The following is an 11481-nucleotide window of genomic DNA, read 5'->3' as shown; positions in this document are numbered from 1 at the left end:
AATGAGGATGTAGGGGAAAACAAGAAGAACCATGAGAAAACCCACAGACACGATGTTGTCCACCACAAACTCTCATGGCCTGGGATCGGACGAAGGACCTATCTCACCAGAAGTGAGCGCTCTATCATTGATTCACTGTGCCACCTATTTTTTAGTTGTAGTTAATATTATATCAAGTTAATACTGGACTCATCCATCAATACATACTGCTTCGGTGCTAAAGAAGGACTCTACACTTAAGTAATCAAAATATATGTTGTATTTGGTTACTTTTAAACAAATTAAATTTACAAACGTATTGTGAATTCGGTAATACATGTAATAATAAAAATCACATCTGTGTTATGAAAAATATCCCTATATCTGTACAATAAAAGTGCATTCTAAATGCATTGAGAATTTGCTATAACTCCTATATTACTAATGCAAGGATAATGAGAGTAATTTTAAACATAGCTTATTACTTGTAAATCTGGATGTGTAGTTAAATATTCGATGTAGATATTGTAGGCTTTTTTTTCAGTTTCCTCAAATAATAAGGTTTGAACTGAATAGAATTTTTGTGGAACATTCGTGATAGCGTCCGAAAGTCTGTCTCTAACTCATCCTGTGTGCGAGTTGTTTTCTTCTTCAGTCTCACGAGCAAGAGGACATTAAATCAGGACTTTTTGTAGGCCCTTTGAGGTTCTCGAAATAATAAGGCAATATTCTGGCAATTCTGATCCAGCAGTGCCAAAGTGAGGCGGTACTCTGATCTACATGTAATCAGATTATCTAGTGATGAGATATGATGGGATATACACACAGGCGTAAATAGTACCGACGCAACCACCTCGGGGGGGGGGGGGCGCTGAAGCTTCAAGTTACGCCACTGGATACACAGTGTCTTCAGCATCGGAAGGTAAATGTTTGCATCATAGTTTTATGCAGAAGATATCAACTAATGATATGAGTGACTGTTATTTCACCCCTCATACCGTAACGGTTTGCATCAACGCAACAGATAATCTGCGTTTTAGTCTTCGGCAATGGGGATAGCAGTTATAATTAATTTTGAATGTTTTACACTGCGTTACGCACCGCAAAGTCTGGTACGGAAAGTGGCCCATAGTTTCTTTTGGACATCTTCCAAGTTACTTTTAATCCTATCCTGTCCTATAATGGTAGTATTGATTAACGAAAATTTCAATATAGGAAACTGGGTTGTGTCTATAGAAAATGTTTTCAAATAGTTGCGGGCAGACTTCTCAATCGAGTATTAACTCACAAAATCCATTCTATGGTCATAATTTCCGCTGTCAGGTTCTGGATGCCATAGACTATTTTACATACATACATACATACACACATTATATATATAGGCGCTAGCAGTTTTGCCGCCCCTTTAATTCACAAACCTTACTTGACAGAAGACGATCAAGTGTCACGAAAAAGAAAGATGCTCCATTTAAAAACATGTATGAAATGGAAAAGTAAACAAAGAATTGAACTACCTCTCTCAAATTCTTACGTAATATTTAAACGACTTTATACATGACACAATATTAAGTATGCTCGATTTCGCTGTATATCTGTGATATACAGCAGCGCATACAGAAAATAAAATTTTAAAAATATGCTTTAGGCACGACTAAGAATTTTAATTTTTAAACATTTTATATCAAAAGGTGTTTCCAATAGAATATGGAGCATGAAGATAATATAGTGAATCAGATATTAATGCAAAACTATGTGATTAGCCTAAGCCTTGATACATAAATTTAACATATCTTAATTCAAAGAAACTTCCCTTGCTTTGATATGAGCAAGTTCCTTTATCACATTCGCGTTGTCCAATGTTTCAGCCAATTAGTGTTCTGTTGATATCGCTAGACTACGCAAGCATATTTCCGACATGGAAGAACGTAGATAGTTTTTAATATGCTTACATTTCAAAAAAACTTCTTTCTCCATTTGCCACTGTTACCGGTATGGTTAACAAAATCCTAACTGCAATACGAACATTGGGAGCAAAGTCATGTTCCTTAATTAATTTTAAGGTCTCTTGGTGAACTTTCAGGCGTAATTATAGTGGATAACACTTTCAGTTCGTCTTTCAAATCACTGGAGTTAACATCTTTCGATTCTTGGTATGATAAAATGCTGGCAAGTTCAGTACATTTTTTCAGACAAAAGTTCAGGTTGTATATCTTTAAGATTACTTACATCGCAAAGAGAATAAAAATAATCGCTGTGATACTTAAGTTGCTGAAACCTTTCTCTTAAAACTAACACAATCACGTCTAAAACTTTGTATTAAAAATCGATCTTGTGTCTTGCTTGTGGATCTTAAGAGCTTCAATCCTCTGCCTCGTACTGAAACTGTCTCCTCCTTTCGAATTCGAGCTTGCACTGCATTACTTATCGTGGATTATCCATATCTAATACTAGCTCCGTCGCATCAACTAAGTAAGATTGAAACTTTGCATCATTTCTGCTCCTCTCAACGTACTCAGATATATCTTCAAGAAACTCGACTGTATACAACACATGAGAATCAATGGTTTGGAGGCTTTTGCTTACTATGTTTATGTGGAGTAAAATGTCATACCAGATAACGAGTGAGCAAAGAAATGTTACCCAGCTGGTTTGCTATACACAGAGCATCGTGGGTGACAATTCAATCTGTTCTGTTACTTATTTGAAGTAAGGAATCGTAAACCTCCCCTATTTGACATCAAAGTGGAGTCAGAACATCAATCTCTTCTGAATAACTGAATGTTTGCCTTTCATATAGAAACCATTGTTATATCCTTGACCAGTGATTTATTTGTGGATTTTGTAGAAGGGGAGAATGTTTATGCAAGATTGTGTTCCGGATAACAGAACAACTTTACAGTCGGGTTGGGACAACGTTATTTTTAAACCTATCTACTCAAAATTATGGTACTAGTTTTGATAGGCGGTCCCCAAGTTCTTCATTTTTTACCTTTTTAAAAACAATTTTATGATAAATACGGGTAGGTACGTTAGATAAGATTTGGTTAGGTAAATTAGTTTTCATGTGTTACCTTGCTACTTTTCGTCTTACTGCTGAAGACAAGTGTGCAGCATCCAGTAAAAGCCCTATAGTTACATTGCAATCTGCACAACTTGTTGTAACAAGTGTCACACTCCTACGTAAAACAGTTTTGTTGTGACAAATAATTCTTTAGTCCGTTCTAATTTGGTCTTTGAAAACCAAATTCCTCGCCCGAGCAATAAATATGATAAAAGGTAAGAGTTTACTTTGGGCAGAACAGTGATAGGTGCACATACACTTGAACCTGATTTTATTAAATAGAAGGGGGAAAACGGTATTAAATATCATTCGTCATATCATAAATGAGTTTTTGCACTTGCTCCTTCTACTCAATAAAATTAGATTCAGGGGTGTATGACCCTAGCATTGTTCTGCTGAAAGTAAACTTCTTGTCAACAAAACATACTGGTATTAAAATGAATCCAGAATTGAACAAATACTGTAATCTGGTCTCCGAAGAATCATGAGCATGTATTAAACAATTACCAATATGATGCTACCTAGGGAAAAAAATACCTTTTCTTTCACTTTTACTCTCGAAATTGAAACAGCCATTGTAGCCTACAATATTTACAGTTTTTACAACAAAATAACGAGAAAGGATTGACTGCCGATTTCACCTTGAGTTAAACTGAAGCATGACTTACGGCGTGTTATCTAACACTGTCTTTTGAAATTAACAATATTTTCACAGCCTACCTCACTTTAAAATAGTGGAGCAATAGGAGGTTGGTTTACATCGGATACAGTCTTTTTCAGTTGGTTTGTCGGTAGCATTATGATGTCCATTTTTTATCCAGCTGAAGGCATACTTTTCTGCATTGAAATAATGTCTGACCCTTTAACGTTATGGAAAGAAGAGATTTGAGGGTTTTTACAGATAAATGGTTTCTAGCATCAGTATGCTGCAAGTTTAAGTTGGAAAAGCCTCTCTTACACTCTGCAGAAGAAACTGAAAGCAATTCTATGAACAATTCTTCAGAAAGCAATTTTATAAACAAGACCAACATAGCTCGCGACAATAAACACACTGAAAAATAAAGAATCGCTACTAAAACATGAAGTCGAATCATTGCACTTCAAAAGAGAAAGACAGTATTTTACTTTTAATTTCACTAAGAATTTGAATAATTTCATTTTGGGCATCTTTTCGTAAGTAATTGTGATATTTATTTTGTTTTCTCATGACTCTTTTAATGTGTTCGGTCATGACGCTGTCAGACTTTACGAAGAGTTCTTCCAGTTTCAGAAAATTACGGGCTTGTCTCAAGTGGGAGTGTACCTTTTGCTTACTTGGAGTGGAGCGTTAGAACATTGATGAATAGAAAAAATATATAATACACCATGATAATCTTATCCATCCTATAGCCCAGGAAATAAAGCGGTTTTGTCGGGAAAAATTCGAGACAAGCTGAATTTCTGCCAGTTGTTGGGGCCCAACTAGAGGTGCATTTTCTCAAAAGTCCCCCTCCCCTTGTGCTTTCCCCTCCACCCCCTGTAGCATCCAATTAGCAAGGTTTTCGATTATCGCTCATATCTCCGTTATTATTAATCCGATCTTCAAACTTCTTTTACAATTTTTTTCCTGGAATCACGATCTAAAAGAAAGTTATTCTTAACAATTTTCGCTAGGTCTAATACTTAAAAGAGATATTTGTAGAAATATGTAAAATTTTACATTTTTATGTGTATTTTTTCCAATTTTTATATTTTAACTCTTGTGTATTCTATAATTTGAAGAAACGCTTCAAATAAAAGTTTTAGATCACTTCTTTAGCTTTAAAACGATGTATATATTAATATATTTAGATGTATGTGAACGTGTAAAAGCGCACCTTAAGAGAGCGAAGTGTGCGCCCCCATTATTGCAAAGTTCGCCGAGTTGCCACGCTCGCGCGTCTCGTTTATCTCAAATACCGTAGCATAAGGTTGCATGGATCCCTACCTAATATCCAAAAAATGGCCCCTTTCGTTCTTTTTCTGCCTTTGTAGGTCCCCTGAGCCGTGACACTCACGGTCCCTGCCTCAAGCCACACTCACTATAGTTCTTGATGAACGATGATCGTAAATAAATATTTTCCGTTTTTGTTACTTGTATTTTTTCCATTTCGCTTATCTTTTCTTGCCAGTGTTGGTTCGGGGGAGGGGGGCTTTTGCCTCTAACCCATATGATATAGGTTGTTCTATTACACTAGTTAACAAAGGTTTTGTTACATAAAAGGAAATACCTGTTCTTAAAGGAACTTTTTGCGCTGAATTCGAATATGCACTCGGTTTTTCTCCATCACGTACGATTTTCCCGTAACAGAGGGATTTTCGGGAAAATCCCTCAAAAATTTCCCTTTTCGTTTATTTTACACCCCAAGATCTTGTCCCCTTGCATATACTAACATAGAAATTATACCTAAGTATACTTTGATTCATATTTAACAAACCCTCCAAGTTTCATAATAATCGCTTTATTCTTTCTAGAGAAATAAATATGTCTGTGTGTATACTGTGTGTACTGTTTATTGCACCTTATAGTAATGCTTTCAGATCTCTTAAGTTGAAGTAAAACGTTTTGCTTTATTACCACAAACACATATATAAAATATAATACAATATAATTTACAAGTGTGACAATTTACAATAAACAATAATACAAATGTACCAAAAGGTCATGAAAAGACAATCAAAACTATCACAATATATGAAACTTCCATTGGGTTACAAAAACATACACTACTTCCTTCTTTTGTAAGAAATGTTGCATTCTCTAACAAGACCCCAAGAATAGTCCCCCATCATTGAAGGATCCCATCGTCCCTGGTACCTTTTCTCCATTGCCATTATATCTTGGTGGAATCTTTCCCCCTGTTCGTCGCTGAGAGCACCTAGGTTAGCAGGAAAGAAGCTGAGGTGGGAGTGCAAAAAGTGGATTTTTAAAGACATCCTACAACCCAACTCTTTGTATTTCTGTATCATGTCCTGTACGATTTCTGTGTAACTCTCAGCTTTGTTATTGCCCAGAAAGTTGCGCACAACACACTTAAATGCTGTCCAGGCAGCTAGCTCAGCACTGTTTAACTTGCTGTCAAAGCTATCATCAAGCATTAATTTCCTAATTTGGGGACCAATAAACATTCCCGCTGAAATCTTAGCATCACTCAGGTTAGGGAACTTATCTCGCAAATACTTGAAACCTTCACCAGATGTGTCCATGGCTTTGACAAAGTTTTTCATAAGTCCTAACTTGATATGAAGTGGCGGTAGTAATATCTTATTAGGATCTACCAAAGGAGCGTATTTGACGTTGCATTCTCCAGGTACGTAATTCACTCTAGGTTCCCATTCCTTCAGTTCATAATGTTTGTCATCAGCTCGGCTATCCCATAAACATAAAAAACATTGGTACTTCGTGTAACCGCACTGCAGTCCTAATAAAATACCAACTACCTTGAGATCACAACATATTTGCCAACAATGGTCCTTGTAATTTATAAGATTTAGCAAAGTTGACATGGTGTCATAGGATTCCTTAATCTTCACTGAGTGCGCAAGTGGTATAGAAGGTTTTTTTATTTCCATTATGTAAAAGGACAGCTTTAAGGCTGACCTTTGACGCGTCGATAAATAACCTCCATTCTTCTGGAAAGTAAGGAATTCCTAGCTCCGCCATCAACCCACTTATATCCGTACATACGCACACATTATCTTGCATTGAGAAATAGCTTGAAAATTGAACATGCCTTTTCCTGTACACTGATATGTTCGTTTCTGCATCCAATAAGTTCCACTGCTGGAGCCTTGATCCCAGAAGTTCCGCCTCTTGTTTTGTCAGGTGCAAATCACGGACTAGGTCATTAAATTCACATTGCCGGATGAAATGTGGCTCGCGAACACAGTCAGGGATGAACGTTGGATCCTTGGATGTACATGTTGATGTCGATGGTTCATCAAGGTCATGATCATCATCAGAGTCTTTTGGCCATATCTCTTCCCAGTTGGTAGGGGGCTCGGGAAGTGGAAGTTCATCCCCGTGCGGAATAGGTCTAATTGCGGATTTAACGTTGGGATAACTTATTGTGTATTTGCTTTTTTTAGAATGTCCCTTAACTACTGTGAGACAAAAATAACAATCATCCAGATGGTTGATGGGTTCTCTCCACACGATTGGTACAGCAAATTTCATGAACCTCCGTTTCCCTTTGGCCCATGCAAGTAAAGTGACGTAGCACGACGCACGAATTATGTTGGGTGCCCAAGTTTTGTTCTGATCTCCCACACGACATCCGAAATATATATAATATGCTAGTTTCACCGATGGCGTAATGGATCTACACTGTCCTTTAACTACAAACTGGCCACACACACAACAAAAACTATTTGGTGAGTTAACACACGAACGCCGTCCTCTTGACGCCATTGTACTGATCACAAACTAAACTTCTGGTCTTAGTTGGGTATAATGCCGTTAAGATCAAACATGAAAGCATTCTTAGCAGCAAAGACAACTTTGAAAGTGAAGTAGTGTTAAACCACACGTCAATATAAAAATGTACAAAACTCCCTCACCAGGTGTCAAGAACACAAGAAAGAAAGAAATGCGCGGGGGGAGGGGGAAAACAATACCGTAGTGGAAAATTCAGACTGCATTAGTTCATTGTTGTCAACAATGAATCTGTATTCCATTCTTTCTTTCTTTTGCATTCTGTTACATTTGATAACAAATATTGATAACCATTTCATGAACAAAACGAAAAAAACTTGGAGAATTGTATATATATGTATTAATATATACGAGGGCTATCCAGAAAGTAGATTACGTTTTCGTCTGTGTCCGCTAGGGGCGGGGCTAGCGCGGCCATCTTGGGGTCAGAGCGTTGCGCAGCTCAGTCGGCATCTAGCCGTGCTAGTGAGAGGTTCGTGCTGTGCTCCGTTAAGATACTGTGACGGTTTGAAATGTCTGCGTTAATTGAAAATCCCGCGAGCTGCGAGGTGCGTGCAGTAATAAGGTTTCTGACAGCAAAAAACTGTAAACCGATAGAAATTATCGGCAGCTGTGTGAAGTGTATGGGGACAACATTATCACTGAAGGTGGAGTGCGACAGTGGGTCATAAGATTTAAAAATGGCCGAACCAATGTTCACGACGAAGATCGAAGTGGGAGACCCAGCAAAGTGACTGCCGAACTTGTCGAAAAAGTCGATGTTAAAGTCCGTGAAAATCGAAAGTTCACAATAACGGAACTTTCTTTGAGTTTTCCACAAATTTCGCGAAGTTTGTTGCACGAAATCATCAGCGAAAAGCTTGGTTACCACAAGTTTTGTGCAAGATGGATTCCAAAAATCTTGACAGAGGACCACAAAAATCAGCGAATGGCTGCAGCGTTGCACTTTTTGGACGCCTACAATAAGGATGGTGACTCTTTACTCGATCGCATCGTTACTGGTGACGAAACATGGGTGAAACACGTGAACTGTGAAACGAAATTGCAATCAATGCAGTGGGGGCACACAGGTTCTCCCCAAAAACCCAAGAAATGCATGCAAACAATGTCGGCAAGGAAGATGATGGCGACTGTTTTTTGGGACAGAAAAGGTGTGATTTTGGTGGACTTCCTGGAAAGAGGCACTACAATAAACGCTCAAAGGTATTGCCAAACTCTGCAAAACCTCAGAAGAGCAATTCAAAACAAGCGCAGAGGAATGTTGAGCTCTAAGATCTTGTTGATTCACGACAACGCCCGGCCCCACACGGCAAATGTCACGCGTGAAGTTCTTGAATCTTTTCAGTGGGAGTTGTTTCCTCATCCGCCGTACAGTCCCGACCTGGCACCGAGCGACTTCCACCTATTCCCAGCAATGAAGAAGTGGCTGGCTATGCAGCGTTTTGATGACGACGAACAGCTGCAAGAAGAGGTAACGAAGTGGTTGAAGTCGCAGGCGGCCGAATTTTTCGACGAAGGAATTTCCAAGCTCGTACATCGCTACGATAAATGCCTTAATTTGAATGGTGACTATGTCGAAAAGTAGTATTTGTGTGTGGCTTTCATCTGTATATAATAAAATTTGTTTCCTATACTTTGTTGATTTTTTATTCCAAAACGTAATCTACTTTCTGGATAGCCCTCGTACATATACTGTACGTTTTAAAAAATATACGTTGGAAGTATTTACAGAGAGCAATACAAGTGTGTTGTTGACTATTGTAAATATTCATTTTTATGTCTGTGTTTGTAGTAATAAAGCAAATCGTTTTTACCCCAACTCAGGAGATCTGAAAGCATTACTATCAGGTGCAATAAACAGTGCACACAGTATACATACAAATATATTTATTTCTCTAGAAAGAACAAAGCGATTTTTACGAAACTTTTAGGGTGTATTAAATATAAATCAAGGTATACTTAGGTATAATTTCTATGTTACTATATGTAAGGGGACAGGAGCTAGGGGAATAAAATATCTGAAAAAGGGAAATTTTTGAGGGAATTTCCCGAAAATCCCTCTGTTATGGGAAAACTGTACGTGATGGAGAGAAACCGAGTGCATATTCGAATTCAGCGCAAAAAGTTCCTTTAAGATCAGGTGATTTTTCTCATGTAACAAACAAAAAGTTTAAATTTGTTAACTAGTGTTATCCACCAATTATAAACCCGCCGTGTCCTGAACTGACAACCGGCAGCTATGAATTAATTAACATATTATCTGTTAAAAATAATAATTGCCATTCACAGCATCACGGACCTCCCACCTACCACTAGCCAATGTTACAATTTTTGTGCTTCTTATACACGTTATGTTCATTATTCATTTCTTGACTTTTGTTTATACATCATTCTATCACTAATTCATACATATACTCCTTTCTTCGTTAACAGCTCTAGCTCCCTCTGTCAGTTTAGAGTCGATATGCATCATTTGTTGCACATATAAGTGAGCAGACTTTGCATAAGGTAAATGCCCAGCAGCATGGAAAAACGGAAGCATTTTTACTGTCGTAGCCAAGTGCATATCCCAGTTTCCTGTTCTTTCTGCATAAATGAATTACAAAATAAGATTTCAGAAGATTTATTCAAAGTTTTGCAGTTCTACTTGTTGATTCTAGAACTATGTTGTTTTTCACAGTGTTGTTTATTTCACCACAAGCATCAACAACTTCTGGTTCCTTTAACACATCTTCTTGACTTAGCTTTTGGTTAGTAAGTAGTTTGTGAAACTTCTCCAATGTGGCAAAGCTCTCTTTCACCTCTTCGCAATGTTCTTTCAACACATTTACGATTGCAGATGCTGTAAGTATCGGATGCAAGATGCTCGGATACATCTTGAATGTGGATGACCGTTGAGCGTGTTTTGCACTTTATTTTTACCATACGCAGTAGCCCATAAACATTTACTATCTCCCATTATAAGTCCCATAGAGCCCATAAATGGCATTAAAAGGTGAAAGCCACCTAGCCTTAATACTATCTTTGCAATTTCATTGCCAATTTCTGCCAAAGCTACGATTTCTGAAGCCTTCAAGAATTAAGATTGATCAAAAGTCACTATGCAGGACTGGTTATGCTTTCTACTTTGTTCTGCAGAAAAACACAATGCTATAAAAACTGAATGTATTAGAAGCATGCATGTTAATAAAAGAGACAGCCATGACATACGAGTCGCATTTCTCCTTTCTGCTACTAATAATGTTCATAAAACCATTCCATCCTAGTTGGACATTAATTTCAGAAAGCCAAATGAAGTTTAGGGGAAACATGGTAGTTGCTTTGAAATCTGAAGTATCTCAGCTATCAATTCATTGTAGTCTTTTACAGCAATACTACTTAATTCCCGGCGAGAATTCTGTTTTGGATAAGACCGTGCCTTAATACATTCAGGATTAAACGTTCCAGAATGCTTTCTTTCAATCTTTACTTGAGTTCCTACGGTATTGTCTCAGTAATGCATTGGATTCCTGCGTATATTGACATCAGCACTATCAAAAACATGCTGTATGAAAGCATTTCATTAACATTTGAAGATCCTGCAATTATCAGAGCGGTAAGGTAACATAGAAACCTCGTAATAGGAAACATATACGCCTATGGAAGATAATATATTGATTAGATGTTTTAAACCATATAAACGATGGAAGACAAACCAATGTGGGGTTGTGATTAAAACGATCTAGACCTCTAGGCTAGCTATAATAATCAGCTGATATTATAGCGTGATTTATTACTACGCATTTTCTGTTTAACTTTTGATGCATTCTTCTTCGTAACTCTCCGAGTGAGAGTGTCTCCGACTGTTTGACAGAATAATTGTCTTTTTCCCTGAAATACGCGCCATAATGTCTTTCAATTCTTTAAGCGAGTATTGGTATTCATCACTTTGTTCAATGTAACCGCACAGCATTAAAAACTACTTTTATCCGTCCTCGATCTCCTACAG

Source organism: Thermobia domestica, chromosome 15 (assembly GCF_964235325.1).
Source record: "Thermobia domestica chromosome 15, izTheDome1.hap1.1, whole genome shotgun sequence".
Classification (NCBI taxonomy): domain Eukaryota; kingdom Metazoa; phylum Arthropoda; class Insecta; order Zygentoma; family Lepismatidae; genus Thermobia; species Thermobia domestica.
The sequence above is the reverse complement of the archived record's forward strand: the minus strand, read 5'-3'. Positions refer to the sequence as shown.